The following is a 14,955-nucleotide window of genomic DNA, read 5'->3' on the forward strand; positions in this document are numbered from 1 at the left end:
GCCTCTTGTCAACACCATGGAAAATACAATTGAAATCAATAAGTTGGGGAGTAGACCGTGCTCACTTTAGTGGTACAGAGGACTTAGCCTGGAGGATTTTTACAGGAACATGGAAAAAAATATATATTCACAATTCAGTCATGAACACACTAATAAAAATCCCCCTAGTTACTCCCTGTGGACAGTACCTTTCTCTTCAGGGCTCTGTGATACTATAGTCAGGTATTTCAAACAGGCTCACCAGTCTACATCTTAGACAGTGGATGTATCATAGGACCACATAATAGTGATTCCTATTCTACAAACAGCACAGTCATACATTCAAGGTGGCTCTTCAGTGCAAGCCAACTTCTTTATCTGATACTCTATGGAGTTAGAGCACCAATCACTACAGAAACAACACTGGTGAGGTTGGCCTCATGGAGGGATGGGACATTTGCATCCTGAACTTTGTAGCAATCAAAAGCATCCTTGAGCTTTGAAGCCTTGGGTCCTGACTTTGAACAAAATTCTTGATTGCTTTATCAATTACTAAATTTAACTTTGCAATTACCAGCTTCTGACATGACAATTCCATGGACTTTCTTCAGTTTAAACTGACAGCACAGTTATGACAAGAGGTTTCTTGCATGCATATCCTGCAGTGTGGGTAGTTAAGGGTTGCAAAAAGAAAGCAGCCCCACCAAGTGATATGCATCTGAACAGTATGATCTCCATCCTACTGTGGTAGAAATAATCTCGAATGCCAAGTATGGATGTACATCTCCACAGTCTGCTGATACATCCAGGCACAGGAGTGGATGTTAATCTCTGAACTGAAGCAGTTTCAGGCACCCCTGTATACTTTACGATAGAAGGATCAACTGGTCAAGGAAAAAGGATAAAGTTTCTAAGGAATCAGGTTAGAAAACCTTGCCAGAAAGCCCATGTTTATCAGTAAGCTACAGTGTCACCTCAGAAGTGACGAGGGTAGTGGTTGGCCACAGCCTGCCCTACAGGAGACACAGACACACACAAACACTTGGGAAATTACTTCCTTGGGAAAAATGCCAGTACTGAATGAAAGTTGTTTAGTTTTATCATTCATCGCACAGAAGATGGAGAGAAACACAATGTATAGGTAGGTGCACAGCTACAAGGAGAAACCAAGAATCTATTTAGAGGGAAAGGACACGAAAAAATCTCAGCACTGTAACTCTGGCTATGAAGGCAATACAGGTCATGGTTTAAATGTTCTAACTAGAGACCGTTTGTTCTTTATGTTGTCTTACAAGAGGCAGTGGCAGCAACATTAAAAACTAGACCAACACCCTGGATATAGGGCCATCTTTAATTGGATCATCACTATGGACAGAAGTACAGAGCTTCACAGCAGAGACTGGGTTAGAGCCGTGAGGGCCCACAGGACTTCCAAGCATTTTCTTTGGATCAGGGGAGGTAGGCTTCTCCACCAAGCTTCCCTTCCATAGTGGTTTGGGATGCAGATAGAGAATGACAATTCTCCACTTGCACCCCACTGCCTGATTTTTCAGGGCTCATACCAACAGAAGTGTAGATAAGCCTGGGATGCTTGGAGTAAAAGCCTACCATGTGATCCAGGTATCTACATGCTTGGTTCTGTACTTATCAACCTTGAGTTAGGGCATGAATACTCCCTGGGTGGCCTCTTCCAGGCTATGGCATCAACAGGGCCACCAGGGAGAAGACACAAAGTCAGATGCTGCCAGTAGCTCTTTGCCATCCTCCCTGTAGTTTATAGACACTTGAACTTGAATATAGAAGTGCCATAATTCCATCCCATTCCAAGGTGGGGTCAGTGTATTGGAGTCCGTAATGGACAGCACAGTGATGAACAGCATACTGACCACAAATGTATGGGTCAATGTCTCAGCCAAAACCACTTCATGAAAATACAATTCTTTTGACACATGGTAATGAGAAAACTTTTCCCTTCATATTTAATCATCAAAGTGTTTCTGGTTTCAGGATTCATTTGAGGGATATTATCTGATTTATAAATTCACAAATAAGATTGTCTTTCCATTTCATGGTTGGTAATCTGGAAACAATTTTATGGTTTAACTAAATTACAGCAACTGGAAACGTATGCAGCCTTCTCCTGTGATGAAATGTTATGAAGTATGCTTAATGTGAAAAAGAGAAGCGCAGTGCAAGAAGAGAAATTAAACACAACCCTGCCATTTCACCACAGTGGCAATTCTGTGTGACATCCATCAGGATATATTAAGGATGCTTAGGCTAATTCTTACCAACATCTCTTGGTTTAAGGTATGATGGGGTGGTATAATTACTGTTGGAAAGATAACTCAAAAATGATTTCATAAACCATTTAATATCATTCCAAAAACCATATTTATGTGATTACTAGGGAAGGTTAACCAGTTATTTAGTGCTGTAAGTCAGCTTGGCAGCACAAGGCTTTTTTGAGGCTCAAATATAACATGAATAAAAAAAATATAAGGCAAATTCAGTAAGTATAAAGGAGCTATTCCCAGCATCAGTCACCCTGATTTTTGCCAGCATTCCTCCCTGGCCTGTGTCTGTGTGCGCAGGTGAAGTGACAGCCAAATTGCTAGAAGGCCACCCTCGCTGCTTTCGGAGCAGAGGGGAGAAAAACTTTTATGTCTGAAGAAATATTTATGTGACATTTGATTCAAGTTTCACCTTTAATCTCTTTTGATTATGGACATGTCTTTGTTCTGAAGGAGGCCTCCTTGAGCCTGTATTAGTTTCTTATCTTTGTATAGTTGAGAAAACTAATGCCAATTAGGAATCAAACTAACACAATGCTAAATGAAGACCAGAAATTCTTTATGGTGAATCCCAAAGCTATTTGCAAGCATGTGTGAGCCTGTGCATGCACACGTGTGTGCATGTATATGGAAGCCAGAGGCTGACGCTATCCTCTAGAGTCACTCCCCACCCCAGTTTCTCAATGACCTAGGAGCTCTTTCATTCAGTTAGGCTGGTGGCTAATGAGATTCAAGGACCAGCCTGTCTCCACATCCCCAGCAATGGGATTACAGAGGGAGGCACCCTGCCTGTTCTTATTTGTGTGCTGGGGCTGAAGTCAGGGCTGCACATTTGTGTGGCAAATGAGCCATTTCCCAAGCCTCCAAAGAATATTTCCAAAGATACAAGGAAGATACCAAGGAGCTGGCTGAAACCAGCCAAACAAGCAACATGCATCAGAAATTCAGCCCTCCCTTGCCAGTTCTCCATCATTACAAATAGCTGCATAAGGCAGTAAGTAACAACTACAGAAATGAGACCGCTATTCTAAGAGTACTAAGTGATCCCTAAATTCACTTCTGATTATAATCCTTTATGATCTGTTGTTATTCCTCATTGCTATCTATGCATTTTCCATTTCTCGCCTAAGTTAGCCTATTATGGGTGAACTAAATAGCCAAGACACCATTTCAAACTCTCCAAATAATTTAACTTCTCATTGAGGCATCTGGACTTGTTGAGGTGATATAGATGGAGTTGGCAGTTGGGAGTCTATTATCCATCTGCCCCTCTGCTTCTGGAACGAGCAGGAAGACTAGGTATGCTTTGCCCGCCCTACTGTGGCTTGAGCCTCTTAATGTGTCCCCTGCTTCTGAATTTAGAATTATATGGGAGGATCTGGGAAGCACTGGGGAAAGGGAATATAGTGTGGGAATAAGCTATTTTTAATTTAAAAAGATGATAAAACGAAAATCTAAAGCAAAAGAATTACTTGTTTTAAGTTGCCTTCCTAAGCCAGGGACCACCCCTGTATTTGTGGGTGTTCCAGCACAGGAAACTGCCTTTCTGTCACATATCTGGTTAGTTTTCACATTGCTGTGACTAAAACACCTGACAAAGAACAGTTTAAAAGAGAGGTGATTTATTGTGTTTCATAGTTTGAGAAAGTACAGTCCCTGGTGTGAGAAAGACCTATAGAGCTCATGGTGGCTCATAGAACTCCACACCTTTTGATAGAGTCGGACAGACCGGTGGCCAACAAGCCAGGCTGGGATACAAGCCTTCATCCCTAGCAAACCGTTTCCTAGAGGCTCACAGCTTCCAAAACATGCCACCAGCTAGGGACCAAGGGTTCAAACAGATGGCAGGGACATGATTTCAAATTAAAATCATAGCTTTATTCCAATACACTATCTTTTGTAGCCTTAAGATCCATCCTGACAACCCTTGTAGAAGCCTGACATTACAGATTCTTAAACACGTTTCCTGTTCCAACCTAGAATGTTTTTACTGTCTAGACCTGAAACTCGAAAATCCTCCTTAAGCCAATTGGTCTTTCATTGTCGTCGGTTCCCTTGTTCATACAGACTAGCCCATTCTTTGTATCCTGGCCTTTCCTTCTTGCTGTCAGCCATCACTACTGTCTGAACAGTCCTTGGGGGTGGGTGGGGGTCTTGTTCCATGAGTTTTCTGAAGTTCAGACCAAATACACTGGCCCTGTTGCTATGGCCTATGATGAGACAATACACTGTATGGGAAATATGTGTTGGAGAGCTCTTCAGTGGCATGATGACCAGGGAGATGGGCTACGGATAGGTGGAGAAGAAGGGAAGGAGCAAGGACCCTGATATCCCCTCCAAGGGAATGGTGTGCCCTAAATAACCTAACATCACCTAACTTCTTTCCCTTGCTCCCAACTCCTTAAGGTTCCATGACTTCCAACAACACTACAAGAAAGTCTTCAACAATTGTCTGTAGGGAACTGTTCAGATCCAAACTACATAGTGCCTAGAATAAGTACTACAACTATCCCCCATCCCCAGCCTGTCAAATCATGTCCAGAGTCTCTTGCTTCTAGACCCCACGTTAGGCTAGCTTTTCTTCCTGACTGAGGAGGGCAACAAATGAGAAGAAATGGCCCCTGTGACACTTAATCTTGTAATGTCATCTTTCAGTCTTACAATGATATCTTACAATGTCATTTTCTGTTGGTTTCAAGGAGACAGAGTGAGGTATCATCTAGGCAGCCATGTTTTCCCAAGCCGGCTAAGCCAAAGGTGTTAAGCTAAGATGCACTGCATTTGACATTATTGCTATTGTTGCTGTTACAGTGCTTAGGATGGAACCCAAGGCCTGCTTGTTGTCTCCAGGTGCTCTATCACCAAGCTGCACCTGAGCCATGCACTTACATCATGATGCACAAAAATATAAACATATGTGGACAAGCCTGGCTTCAAAGCAAGGCTAAAGTCCATTTGTGGATGAGGGTAAAAGGCAGTTTATACATGCTCTGAGGCACTGAGAAAATGAAAATCTGCAGTGGGATGTGAGGAAGAAATGCCAAAGTTGGTGGCATACCTCTAGTTCTTAGTCCTTCTCAGACTAGAAAGCGATGCTGATTATTTTCCTCAAGGCCATGGGAGAGGGCTGATGATCAACTTCAAGTTCACCTTGGCAATGACTTTGGGTGTAGGCATTGTGATAGGAAATGAGGGATCGTGGCACATAAATGTTCTTCCCTTGGTCTCAGGCTTCATATGGCCTGAAGGCTGACACTGGAAGTTATACCCAATTAGGATTCTGTGGTATGTTTATGTCCACAAAGAGCTCCCCAATGACCAGAAAGAAGTCAGCTAGAAATGCAACCCCTCCTAAGAGCTGGCACATGAATCAAACATGGAACCTGGAAGGAATGTGTGGGGCACACAAATTAACTGTTCTAGTGTGGGTGTTACAGCAAGTGCATCAGCAGTAAGCCAACTAAAACAATTCCTGCAAAAACATGGACTGGGAATTGATTTGGATTTGTGTTCTAACTTACATAGGTGTGACTTTTCTTCCCTCTACAAACTTAACATTTATTGCACTACACAATGTTCTAGGCACTGTAGACGCAGATGTAAGGTTTTACACACACACACACACACACACACACACACACACACACACGGGGCGGGAGTGGGGATATGAGCGTGGAAGTGGAGAGCCAGAACATGCCTTGATGCCCAGCAGGACTAAGGAGTAGTAGAGGAGCTACTGTGCCTACAGTAGAGTACCAGTAACGGAGGGAGGGCAATAGGTACCAATGCAGGGGGGTGGACTTTTCAGGTCCCACAGGGAGGGCGAATTCTATAATTTACTTGCAAACCAGTAAACTTTTCAGAATGAAAGGGAGCCAGAGGTTAACTATGTAAGGACAGCAGGTAAATCAGACTGGCCCTAGTCTAGCTGAAAAGTATATTCTACACAGATGAGGGTCATTTTGAGGGCCTTTGGCTCTGACTATGAATGCATCAGTAGAAGAGGTGAGGACATTCATGGACTCGAATTTTAATTGGAGTCCATGTCATCTCTGTTGAGAACAGCCCGAAGTAGATGGACTTGGAGTGGGGAGGCAGCTTAGAAAACCACATAATAGTCAAGAACAGCCTCTCTCAGCTGATGGCATTTGGATAGAGTCCAGAGGCTGGAGAGGAGCCAGTCAGGCTGCTGGCCATTGCAGCAAGCACCAGGTAGGCGCAACCACAAATGCAGTCTTCAAAGGAGACAAGTGCCTCCCAAGTTCAGATCCAGGGACCAGCACACATGCAGTGGAGTTCATGGTAGGGGATAGCAAAGGTCTGCTGGAGGTTGGATCTTCAATGTCTTCCAAAGGCCTGTGTGTTAAAGGGTGCATCCCTAGCCTGTGGTATGACTGGGGGAGTGGAAACTTTAGGATATAGTATCCAATGGATGGAGTCTAGGTCATAGTGGGTATACCCATGATGGGAATAAGTGACCTTCACCCATCTTGCTTCCGGCTGCCATGATATGCAGAGGGCTCTTCTGCCACACACTCCCATTTTGATAAAAGTATAACCACAGGCTCAAGGTGACAGGGCCAAGTGAATGTAGACTGATATCTCAGAACCATGACTCATGAGCCCTTCCCCTTAGTAAGCTACATGTCTTGGGTATTTTGTTACAGTGTTGGAAAGGGCACACAAAGCTGAAGTTCCAACACTCAGAGGTCACAGGGCCATAAGGCTCTGGCATTGTTAATAGGGCTGCCCTTGGTCTCATCTACTACCTGGAAAGATATCTGAGATAAAGCTGGAGTCAGGATCCTAGAACTGAATGGTTTCTCAGTTAGGAGGGGCTTATTCAGCTCTCGTAATTCTTCTCACTATTCTAGTTCAGTGATCCCGATTATATATATATATATATATATATATATATATATATATATATATAGAGAGAGAGAGAGAGAGAGAGAGAGGATGTGGTATCAAGTCAGGCAAGTAGGTCAAAGCTCAGACACACCCAGGCCAGCACTCCCAAGGTGCACTATTTCTGAAGCTCGATGGCATCTTCCCAACACAGTAAATGCAGCCAGGAAGCATTCCCAGTAGTCAACGTATTTCACAGTTTACTTTCTGTGTAGGCTGTATTAGTTGAGACCTGAAAATAGCTCCAAGTCAGTGACAAGACACAGTTGTCTTTTGGATCTATCTGGGTGGCCAGCATAACTACATAGCTTCATGCTTTTATGCCCATAAGATTCTAATCAACAAAATAATTTTTGCACCTATTTTCACTAGAATTGCACAGAACCCATGAGGGGTGTGGCCTCTCCATATTACAGCAGACACCAAGTTTCAGCAAGGGAAGGTTTCTTCAAGAAACATGGCTAATTTCCCTGCAGAGTACTGTGGCCATGGCTTTCCTGCAATGGTGACACACAGCATGGGGTGAAGCGGTTCATTTCCTGTTGGCTCTGTCAGCCACTCTAGCTGCCACACCCCAGATCAAGCCAACATGAAATCATCAATTTTGGATTTTCTTTCTCTTCCCGGAGGGTACTCTTCAAAATTCATACTGTAGAATGGCATCTCATTTTTTTTTTTTAAATACAGGTCCAAACTGGTAAGAATAGCTGTTCATTTCTATTACAGAACAAAATTTATCTTCAACAGATAGTGTTGAAAGCTATGGAGAGATGGTTCTCCTGTGGTTGTGAAAATAAGATCCAGCCTTTCTTTAACAGGATCTCCTGACATTGTCTACATTGATCTCAACTCCTGCTTTCCCTGCCTCAGTCTCCTGAGCTGCTGGGATGACAGGAGTGCTTCCTGTGCCAGGCTCCTACCTGCTTTAGCTGCAAAGTCCTAGTGAGGGCTCCAAAGAAATACAATGACTCAGGGATGGGTGGTGGCGGCGGTGGCAGCACATGCCTTTAATCCTAGTGTTTGGAGGTAAAGGCAGGCAGGTATCTGAGTTTGAGGTCAGTCTCTTCTACAGAGTAAGTTCCAAGACAGCTAGGACTACATTGAAAAACCTGTCTCTAAAACCCCAAAACCAAACCAAACCAAGCCAAAATGATGACTTAGAAAAAGAAGATATTTCCTATCTGTGCCTTTTCTACAGTTTTTATTGACTGTGACCTTTCCAGAAACTTGTGGGTGATGGAGGAAGTAGGGACCCTGCTACCTCCATTATAAGACAAATAGTATCAAGGTGGTATGGTGTTGAGACCCTATTTTACTGGAATGTCTCCAGTTATCACACTCTGGACATTATCAGGCTGCAGGACAGTGGCTTCCAAATTCCCTTTAGCTCTGAGGGTGAACAAGGAGGACATGATTTGGCTCACAGAAGTACAGTGGGAAATAATTGATTTTTTTTTTAAAGACCTGCCATTTTTGGAAAGTTGGAATTAATGCTTAGACTTAGCTGTAGTTTTGAAAAATACCACTTATGAAAAATAAAGTGTAGAGTTTGAGTAAGGATAAATGTCATCTACTTGACCATCAGTTGGAGAGGCAACAACTTATAACAGAAGCTGAGATGTTGTGTGAGCATCACAAGAGCCTGAGTTACTTAAATGAGCCCTGTTTTCAGACTGGGGGGCAATCATGTTGATTTCTATAGCTTCAAGAAGGCTAGATCTGCCCCCAAACCTTCTCTTTGGAGAGGTTCTAGTTGGTAAAGAAAGGAATTATCTGACTGTTAAATTGTTTAGGTGATTCTGGATTTCTTCTACGTGTCACACTCAAGACTTCTGATTGACAGCACCTCAAGTATTCAAAAGTAATACAGTAATGTTTTAATTGGACCTAATTAGTGACAGGTGACAGCTTTTCCTTTGGAGAAGTTGGTTTGTTTAAAGTAGCTCAGACTTCAGAGCAGTCATTTTGTACAGAGTATCTCTGGTAAATATGGAGAGGGCTATCTTCATAGATCTGTTAGATGGTCAAACATCATACATCTGATGCCTGAGTTCAGTCTTCTATTGCATGGCTACCAAATATTCCTTACCCATAAGCTTATATTCCTGGGAATGAGGTAATAATTCAACGCATCAGCACTTACTTGATTTCTTAGGCTGGCAAAACAGCCTATCATGATGTCATTTTATAGGTACTGTAATGGCAGAAATATAGCCGGTTTTGGATAAAGACCAGTTGGCCTCCTTTTTATTTCATTATATGCAGACCATAAATTCCAGACCATCTGAGGATTATCACGGAGCTCCCAGATGGGCCTGACTTAGGAAAGTGCTCCCGTTTTTTAATTCTTAGCAATTACAGTCTGTATCAGTGCTGTGGAATTAATTATGTACAAGCATTCCCCCCAATTATGGTAGGGTTGTAATTGAAAAGTTTACTTGTACTTTCATTGTTTAGGACTTGGGATAAGTGATGGTTGGATTTCCAGCTGGCCCACAGAAGTCTCTTCACCCTGAAGTGTATTATTAGTCCTATAGCTCCACATTGTTTTCAAGGAAAAAAATGTGTCCTCACTTCCCAGCTGGACTCAAGCACTGGAAAGAGATCTCCCCCATGGAGCTCAAGACACAGAGAGGCACTGGGCTTGGCATGTCCTCCCCACTCCCTAATTTGCTAGGAGACTCTGTCACTCTCGAGAAGACAGGAAACCATCTCCCAAGCATCTCCAAAGCCCGGCAGGTGTTCTACCCAGATGGGGATGGGAAGGTTTGGGAGCCAGAAGGTTGCTGCACTCAACCAGAGCACAGCTTGGATGCATATGTTAAGCTCTGAATGTTTTATGATTGTCTTCAAAGTTTATAGTCCTTGTGTATGAGAGCCACATCTAAGCTCCTCTCTGGGTCCAGCAAAGCATCCAGTTCACAGCCAAGTGCGTAAGAGGGCCTCAATAAACATCCATTGATCCACAATTAGAGATCTGTGGGAAAGGAGCTCAGACAAGCACCCAGTTAGTCAGGCACCAGCAAGCATCACAACAGATGGTAATCCAGCCACACCTGGTGGGGGGGGAGGGGCTATGCCATCAAGCCCACTCTTAGATTCAGGGGAATCTTAAATGGATGCCCTCAGCCTGCCCTGTCTTTCTGTCCCTGGACTTCAGGATGCACAACCTCGAGGACTTTCCTGAAACAGCTCTGCTAGGGTCTTTGCTGAGCTATACATTCAGGGTCAATTCCATTCTGTGTTCATGCTCGGTTTTATTTCCTCACCCTCCCCCATTCTAGCTTGTGATGTTTTGTGCTATTATATTAATATATATATTCTACCTTCAGGCAGCTGTTTCTCTCCGTCTAATCCTCCCCTGCTCACACCCGTGGCAGAGGGGTTTGCTCAAAGTAGGAACACTTTAAACACTCATGAACCTGTGTGAAGTTACTTTCTCCATTTCACAAATGAGCAAATGGAGGCAGAGTAATTCCACAAATGTATCAATGAACCAACTGCTGACAAGTGTGGGAATTAATTTGAACCTAGGCAGACTTTGAAGTCTAGAATTTAATGCCTCACCATAAACAGCTGGTGGGCAAGAAAACTTGAACTCATGGGAGTAACAGTGAGTACTATCAAAATGCACTGTTACACAATAGCACCCATTTATAAACCCAGCATCTGGAAACCTGAGGAAAAAGGGTCTAGAGTTCAATACCGGTCTAGGTATGTAGAGAAATCCTGTTTTAGAAATGTATACCCCAAACCAAACCAACCAAATAAACGACAATATTGCTTTACCAAGAGGTAAAGGGAAGAATGGAAGTGATGGTTAAAATCTGTGTATTTTATGCCTGTACCTAGCTGTTTGTCAGGTTCATTGGGCTTCACTAAGAGCAGAGTGTCCTGATGGAGGCTTCTATTTTTGGGGTGCGGGATATTCGACGATGTTTGGAGACAGCTTGGTTGTCCTCATAGGTCAGTGTTCTGAGTTAGCTTCTTTGCCTTGACTACCTTTCCTTCCCAAGGGAGAAGGAAAGGAATAATCCTACACTTTTATTTATTTATTTATTTTTTAAATAATGTTTCACTGCACCCTGGCAGGAGAAAGCACTATTTAAAGGTTCTTGAGAAGGCTGCCAGTCAAACGGATACTTTTAAATGCCACAAACCCAGATTTAAACTTTCATCCTATCAGCTCCTAAGGCAACGATCCATCCTATCCCTCAAAACTACCAACACACTAGATTTAGTCCTTGTAAAATGAAAAAGTTATGAGAAGCAATTGGAAACAGACCCAAGCTATCATCTAGTATTCAGGTCCCCCCCCCCCCCACACACACACATTTTCTTCCCTCTTCTCTCTACCTGGCCAAAGGCCAGGGCTTTTGTTCTGCAAATCTTGAGTGCCTAAGCAATCCTACGTGGCTTCTCTTTCTGTAGACTCAAGATCCAGACAGGGCTAGACTTTGCTTCTCAGTGTGACTCTTTCCTACTCAGATGAACATACCTACTCTGGCTGCCGAACAATGTTAAAATGGGACTTCAGCTCCAGTATTCCATTCGAAGGGTTCTGTTTTGTGCTTGGAGGGGTGGCCATGATCGACTCTGTAGTGAGCACCTTTGAATTTTGAGTGTTATTTCTAGAAAGATACTTTTGACTATATGATCCAAGCTATAAATAGACCTCAAGTTTCACAGTTATTCTGGGCTGTTTTATGTGACATGGTCAGAGCTAATGATGCTGTTTAATGAAGTGGTTTGATGACCAAGGGAAGGCAGAGCCCCATGCTCTAACCGTCTGTCCCACAGAAATCTTCCTCGTAAGTCTCCCTCGTAAGTCTCCCATAGCTGCTTGAATCCTTTTTTTCTTTTTAGCATCCCAGCAGAAGGGGTTGTCTAGACAAAGTCACTAAAAGTGATCTTTCTAGAAGATCAGACACAAGCAGGCTGTTAGGAGACAACTCAAACGCCCATGGGCTCCACAGAAGGAGAAAACCACCATCAGATACATGACATCATTCATGCTGACCTTCATCAGATAACTACTGAAGTGTCTTCAAAAACAAAAGATATGCTGACCCCATGAGAGCAAGGCACATGACTGATTTCTATGTCAACCGAGTTGTTATAGAATCATGTTCCCTCAAAGGAACTGCCATGGGCCTCTCCTAGCATACATGCGAAAGAAAGGATTCTTCTCTCCGATTTCTGATGTCCTGCAGCTATTAGGGCTATTACACTGAAGTGCTCTTAGGAACCATAAGGGAGTCAGTCCTGCAGTGCTCAGGCAAAAGCTCAGCCTCTCCCCCACCCCACAGCCCTGGTCCCTTTGTTTTGTCAGGTCTCTTAGATGTAAAATCTCACTTCAAGACTCACAAAGAAAAAGCACTCTCATTCATTTGCTCTTAGTATTATGAAATGGCAGCAGAAATTGGCTTGGCATTTTGTACCCCATACTCATGAAGTTAGACTTTAAGGGAGCTGAACATGCTTTAAAAATACTATCCAGATTAAATATTTCTTAAATAACATCATGACCTAAGTGAGACTATAGCATATAATTTTGCACTTTGGTGATTTTTCCTGGTGTTTGTTTTTGGCATTTTTTCCCCATTTACATAGTATTCAGATGCACTTTTTCGAAAAAACAAATTCTACCAAGAATGTTCTCTCCTTTTCCCATTTCTATGTAATTGTGCTAATATACCAGCTAGGGCAGTTATACTTTAAATGGCATGCATATATTTAGCAGTATAATTATGCAAATTCTGTCATGTTTATGATTGTGAATGTCCTTTGGGAGCAGCTACTTAGCATCCAGTCCTAAACTGATTTTTGAAGAATTCTGCTTGCAATGTTCAGAACTCAGTTCTCTCTATTCCTCCGCAGTGGGAAGGTAGGCGCATTGCTGTCAATTGCCCATGGCTACTATAGTAGACTATGAATGCCATGAATACAGTCTTCCTTCCTCTTTCTTTCTCTTGAGAAGGGGATGGAACGCAGCGCCTTGCACATGCTAAGGATCTACTACTGAGCAGTGTCCTCATTATTTAAGATAAGGTCTCACTATGCAGCCGGGGGCTGGTCTTGGCCTTAAGACCTTCTGTCTCAGGTATTGGGATTATAGGTGTTTGCCAACATGCCTGGCAAGAGGTACCGATCCTTTACTAGACTGAGCCATTTTATAGCAGAACCAACTTAACATCCCTGTTTCTCAGTTTCTGTATCTGTGAAATGGGGTAAAGCAAGTACATATCTTTGCAGTTATTTTGACAGTTCTATCCAGGGTATATGAAGAATACTTACTGCTGTGCTTGTTTCAAAGAGGCCCCTGTACAGGACAGATATGCACGTGTTGCATTTCAGTATGGATGCTGCATTTCAGCTAAGTCATCACTATTTATGAATGTCTGAATCCGTGATGTCAGACATAATGCCTTTCGTTAGCAGAGGCTCAAAATGTAGATTGTGTGTGTGCCTGAATATGGATGTACATGTCTGTGCGGTATCTCTGTGTGTGCTTGTTAGTTTTGGGTTTTAGTAGTTGTTTTTCAACTTGACATAAGCCAGGGTTATCTGGGTAGAAGAACCTCAATTGAGAAAATGTCTCCAAGGCTTGAGAGATGGCTCAGCCATTAAAAGCTAGACTCACAACTAAAAATGTAAGAGAAAATGTCTCTATTACAGTGGCTTGAATTCGAATCTGTGTGATATTTTTTAGATTAGTGATTGATGTGGGATGGCCCAGCCATTGCAGTCAGTAAGACCCTGGATAGTTGCTCTGGGTGGCATAAGCAAACAGAATGAGCAAGCCAGTGAGCAGCATTCCTCATGGCTTCTGCTTTACCTTTGCCTGTCTTGAGTTTCTGCTCAAGACTTCCCTCGGTGATGGACTATGACCTGGGAGTGTAAGATGAAATAAACCCTTTTCTCCCCTGAGGTGCCTTTGGTCATGGTGTTTATCACAGAGATGGAAACCTAACTAGGACAGAGTGCAGACATGAATGTGTTTGTTTAGAACATATATGTCTATGGTGCTTTTGTGTGTCTGTATATGTCTGTGTGGTTTATGTGAACAAATGCCCCTGTGGGGTGCCTGTGTTTATTTCTATCTCTGAGATATATATATACATATATATATATATATATATATATATATATGCACACTATATATATGTAATGCACACTATATATATAGTGTGCATTATAGTGCATGGATGTGCACATATGTATTTACATGTCTCATATGTATTATGTATAATGTAAGGTCTGTGGAAGAATGTGTGTGCACAATACTAACCCACCCACAAACAGCTGTAATCTCTGGAGATAAGTTAATTAAATCAGAATTCAATTCATCTGGGCAGAATGTGTGAAGACAAATTCTTCCATTGCTATTTCACATTTAGTAAAGGGAGGAACATGAAAATGTATAATTACAGCATCATGGTCATCTGTCATAACACAGTGGTGACAAGAACGCCATGCTTCAGGTGAGCACTTATCTTTTCTAGTTATTTTTTCTAATATTTTCTATTCTAGATATAATATCATGTGAATTTTATAAAATGTTTTATAGCATGTAAAGAAGAAATCTATAGACTTTTTTGTGGCAGGATTTCACTGTATTGCTTTGGAGCCTGTCCTGGAACTAGCTCTGTAGACCAGACTGGCTTTGAACTCACAGAGATCCACCTGCCTCTGTCTCCTGAGTCCTGGGATCAAAGACGTGTACCACCAAAGCCCGGCTTAGACTTTTTTTTTTGAGATTTGAAAAAATGAA

The 14,955-nt window shown here is 42.5% G+C and overlaps 1 protein-coding gene across 10 annotated transcripts in view; it reads right to left on the minus strand.

The window, feature by feature from the left end:
- The window catches only part of Kiaa1217 (KIAA1217 ortholog), a 488,613-nt gene that overhangs the window by 39,925 nt on the left and 433,733 nt on the right, over positions 1–14,955 (minus strand). The gene's annotated exons all lie outside the window — the stretch shown is intronic.

The sequence above is a fragment of the Phodopus roborovskii genome, unplaced genomic scaffold (assembly GCF_943737965.1).
Source record: "Phodopus roborovskii unplaced genomic scaffold, PHOROB, whole genome shotgun sequence".
Taxonomy (NCBI): domain Eukaryota; kingdom Metazoa; phylum Chordata; class Mammalia; order Rodentia; family Cricetidae; genus Phodopus; species Phodopus roborovskii.